Here is a 6,129-nt window from a genome sequence, read left to right as displayed (position 1 = left end):
ATTATATACACATCACACAGATAGAGGTTATATATATAGTATTATATACACATCACACAGATAGAGGTTATATATAGTATTATATACACATCACACAGATAGAGGTTATATATATAGTATTATATACACATCACACAGATAGAGGTTATATATAGTATATACACATCACACAGATAGAGGTTATATATAGTATGAATAGACATCACACAGATGTAGGTTTATATATAGTATGAATAGATATCACAGATGTAGGTTTATATATAGTATGAATAGATATAGATATCACACAGATGTAGGTTTATATATAGTATGAATAGATATAGATATCACACAGATGTAGGTTTATATATAGTATGAATAGATATCACAGATGTAGGTTTATATATAGTATGAATAGATATAGATATCAGACAGATGTAGGTTTATATATAGTATGAATAGATATCACAGATGTAGGTTTATATATAGTATGAATAGATATCACAGATGTAGGTTTATATATAGTATGAATAAATATCACAGATGTAGGTTTATATATAGTATGAATAGATATCACAGACGTAGGTTTATATATAGTATGAATAGATATCACAGATGTAGGTTTATATATAGTATGAATAGATATCAGACAGATGTAGGTTTATATATAGTATGAATAGATATCAGACAGATGTAGGTTTATATATAGTATGAATAGATATCAGACAGATGTAGGTTTATATATAGTATGAATAGATATCACAGATGTAGGTTTATATATAGTATGAATAGATATCACAGACGTAGGTTTATATATAGTATGAATAGATATCACAGATGTAGGTTTATATATAGTATGAATAGATATCACAGATGTAGGTTTATATATAGTATGAATAGATATCAGACAGATGTAGGTTTATATATAGTATGAATAGATATCAGACAGATGTAGGTTTATATATAGTATGAATAGATATCAGACAGATGTAGGTTTATATATAGTATGAATAGATATCAGACAGCTGTAGGTTTATATATAGTATGAATAGATGTCAGACAGATGTAGGTTTATATATAGTATGAATAGATGTCAGACAGATGTAGGTTTATATATAATATGAATAGATGTCAGACAGATGTAGGTTTATATATATATTATGAATAGATATCACAGATGTAGGTTTATATATAGTATGAATAGATATCACACAGATGTAGGTTTATATATAGTATGAATAGATATCAGACAGATGTAGGTTTATATATAGTATGAATAGATGTCAGACAGATGTAGGTTTATATATATATTATGAATAGATATCACAGATGTAGGTTTATATATAGTATGAATAGATATCACACAGATGTAGGTTTATATATAGTATGAATAGATATCACAGATGTAGGTTTATATATAGTATGAATAGATATCACACAGATGTAGGTTTATATATAGTATGAATAGATATCAGACAGATGTAGGTTTATATATAGTATGAATAGATATCAGACAGATGTAGGTTTATATATAATATGAATAGATGTCAGACAGATGTAGGTTTATATATAGTATGAATAGATGTCAGACAGATGTAGGTTTATATATAGTATGAATAGATATCAGACAGATGTAGGTTTATATATAGTATGAATAGATATCAGACAGATGTAGGTTTATATATAGTATGAATAGATATCAGATGTAGGTTTATCTATAGTATGAATAGATGTCACAGATGTAGGTTTATATATAGTATGAATAGATGTCACAGATGTAGGTTTATATATAGTATGAATAGATGTCACAGATGTAGGTTTATATATAGTATGAATAGATATCACAGATGTAGGTTTATATATAGTATGAATAGATATCAGACAGATGTAGGTTTATATATAGTATGAATAGATATCAGACAGATGTAGGTTTATATATAGTATGAATAGATATCAGACAGATGTAGGTTTATATATAGTATGAATAGATATCAGACAGATGTAGGTTTATATATAGTATGAATAGATGTCAGACAGATGTAGGTTTATATATAATATGAATAGATGTCAGACAGATGTAGGTTTATATATATATTATGAATAGATATCACAGATGTAGGTTTATATATAGTATGAATAGATATCACACAGATGTAGGTTTATATATAGTATGAATAGATATCAGACAGATGTAGGTTTATATATAGTATGAATAGATGTCAGACAGATGTAGGTTTATATATATATTATGAATAGATATCACAGATGTAGGTTTATATATAGTATGAATAGATATCACACAGATGTAGGTTTATATATAGTATGAATAGATATCAGACAGATGTAGGTTTATATATAGTATGAATAGATATCAGACAGATGTAGGTTTATATATAATATGAATAGATATCAGACAGATGTAGGTTTATATATAGTATGAATAGATGTCAGACAGATGTAGGTTTATATATAGTATGAATAGATATCAGACAGATGTAGGTTTATATATAGTATGAATAGATATCAGACAGATGTAGGTTTATATATAGTATGAATAGATATCACAGATGTAGGTTTATCTATAGTATGAATAGATGTCACAGATGTAGGTTTATATATAGTATGAATAGATGTCACAGATGTAGGTTTATATATAGTATGAATAGATATCACAGATGTAGGTTTATATATAGTATGAATAGATATCAGACAGATGTAGGTTTATATATAGTATGAATAGATATCAGACAGATGTAGGTTTATATATAGTATGAATAGATGTCACAGATGTAGGTTTATATATAGTATGAATAGATATCACAGATGTAGGTTTATATATAGTATGAATAGATATCAGACAGATGTAGGTTTATATATAGTATGAATAGATATCAGACAGATGTAGGTTTATATATAGTATGAATAGATATCAGACAGATGTAGGTTTATATATAATATGAATAGATATCAGACAGATGTAGGTTTATATATAGTATGAATAGATGTCAGACAGATGTAGGTTTATATATAGTATGAATAGATATCAGACAGATGTAGGTTTATATATAGTATGAATAGATATCAGACAGATGTAGGTTTATATATAGTATGAATAGATATCACAGATGTAGGTTTATCTATAGTATGAATAGATGTCACAGATGTAGGTTTATATATAGTATGAATAGATGTCACAGATGTAGGTTTATATATAGTATGAATAGATATCACAGATGTAGGTTTATATATAGTATGAATAGATATCAGACAGATGTAGGTTTATATATAGTATGAATAGATATCAGACAGATGTAGGTTTATATATAGTATGAATAGATGTCACAGATGTAGGTTTATATATAGTATGAATAGATATCACAGATGTAGGTTTATATATAGTATGAATAGATATCAGACAGATGTAGGTTTATATATAGTATGAATAGATATCAGACAGATGTAGGTTTATATATAGTATGAATAGATATCACAGATGTAGGTTTATATATAGTATGAATAGATATCAGACAGATGTAGGTTTATATATAGTATGAATAGATATCACAGATGTAGGTTTATATATAGTATGAATAGACATCACACAGATAGAGGTTATATATAGTATGAATAGACATCACAGATGTAGGTTTATATATAGTATGAATAGATGTCAGACAGATGTAGGTTTATATATAGTATGAATGGATATCAGACAGATGTAGGTTTATATATAGTATGAATAGATATAAGACAGATGTAGGTTTATATATAGTATGAATAGATATCAGACAGATGTAGGTTTATATATAGTATGAATAGATGTCAGACAGATGTAGGTTTATATATAGTATGAATAGATGTCAGACAGATGTAGGTTTATATATAATATGAATAGATGTCAGACAGATGTAGGTTTATATATATATTATGAATAGATATCACAGATGTAGGTTTATATATAGTATGAATAGATATCACACAGATGTAGGTTTATATATAGTATGAATAGATATCAGACATGTAGGTTTATATATAGTATGAATAGATGTCAGACAGATGTAGGTTTATATATATATTATGAATAGATATCACAGATGTAGGTTTATATATAGTATGAATAGATATCACACAGATGTAGGTTTATATATAGTATGAATAGATATCACAGATGTAGGTTTATATATAGTATGAATAGATATCAGACAGATGTAGGTTTATATATCGTATGAATAGATATCAGACAGATGTAGGTTTATATATAGTATGAATAGATATCAGACAGATGTAGGTTTATATATAGTATGAATAGATATCAGACAGATGTAGGTTTATATATAGTATGAATAGATGTCAGACAGATGTAGGTTTATATATAGTATGAATAGATATCAGACAGATGTAGGTTTATATATAGTATGAATAGATATCAGACAGATGTAGGTTTATATATAGTATGAATAGATATCAGATGTAGGTTTATCTATAGTATGAATAGATGTCACAGATGTAGGTTTATATATAGTATGAATAGATAGTCACAGATGTAGGTTTATATATAGTATGAATATATGTCAACAGATGTAGGTTTATATATAGTATGAATAGATATCAACAGATGTAGGTTTATATATAGTATGAATAGATATCAGACAGATGTAGGTTTATATATAGTATGAATAGATATCAGACAGATGTAGGTTTATATATAGTATGAATAGATATCACAGATGTAGGTTTATATATAGTATGAATAGATATCAGACAGATGTAGGTTTATATATAGTATGAATAGATATCACAGATGTAGGTTTATATATAGTATAAATAGACATCAAACAGATAGAGGTTATATATAGTATGAATAGACATCACAGATGTAGGTTTATATATAGTATGAATAGATGTCAGACAGATGTAGGTTTATATATAGTATGAATAGATATCAGACAGATGTAGGTTTATATATAGTATGAATAGATATCACACAGATGTAGGTTTATATATAGTATGAATAGATATCAGACAGATGTAGGTTTATATATAGTATGAATAGATATCACAGATGTAGGTTTATATATAGTATGAATAGATATCAGACAGATGTAGGTTTATATATAGTATGAATAGATATCAGACAGATGTAGGTTTATATATAGTATGAATAGATATCACAAGCTGTAGGTTATATATAGTATGAATAGATATCAGACAGATGTAGGTTTATATATAGTATGAATAGATATCGACAGAGTAGGTTTATATATAGATGAATAGATACCAGACAGATGTAGGTTTATATCTAGTATGAATAGATATCAGACAGATGTAGGTTTATAGATAGTAGAATAGATATCAGACAGATGTAGGTTTCTATATTAGTATGAATAGATATTCCAGGACAGATGTAGGTTTATATATAGTATGAATAGATAATCAGACAGATGTAGGTTTATATATAGTATGAATAGATGATCAGACAGATGTAGGTTTATATATAGTATGAATAGATATCAGACAGAGTAGGTTATATATAGTATGAATAGATATCAACAGATGTAGGTTTATATATAGTATGAATAGATATCACAGATGTAGGTTTAATATATAGTATGAATAAGATATGCCACAGATGTAGGTTTATATATAGTATGAATAGATATCAGACAGATGTAGGTTTATATATAGTATGAATAGATATCAGACAGATGTAGGTTTATATATAGTATGAATAGATATCACAGATGTAGGTTTATATATAGTATGAATAGATATCAGACAGATGTAGGTTTATATATAGTATGAATAGATATCAGACAGATGTAGGTTTATATATAGTATGAATAGATATCAGACAGATGTAGGTTTATATATAGTATGAATAGATATCAGACAGATGTAGGTTTATATATAGTATGAATAGATATCAGACAGATGTAGGTTTATATATAGTATGAATAGATATCAGACAGATGTAGGTTTATATATAGTATGAATAGATATCAGACAGATGTAGGTTTATATATAGTATGAATAGATATCAGACAGATGTAGGTTTATATATAGTATGAATAGATGTCAGACAGATGTAGGTTTATATATAGTATGAATAGATATCACAGATGTAGGTTTATATATAGTATGAATAGATAT

This window comes from Sebastes umbrosus, unplaced genomic scaffold (assembly GCF_015220745.1).
Source record: "Sebastes umbrosus isolate fSebUmb1 unplaced genomic scaffold, fSebUmb1.pri S35, whole genome shotgun sequence".
NCBI classification, from domain to species: Eukaryota; Metazoa; Chordata; class Actinopteri; order Perciformes; family Sebastidae; genus Sebastes; species Sebastes umbrosus.
The sequence above is the reverse complement of the archived record's forward strand: the minus strand, read 5'-3'. Positions refer to the sequence as shown.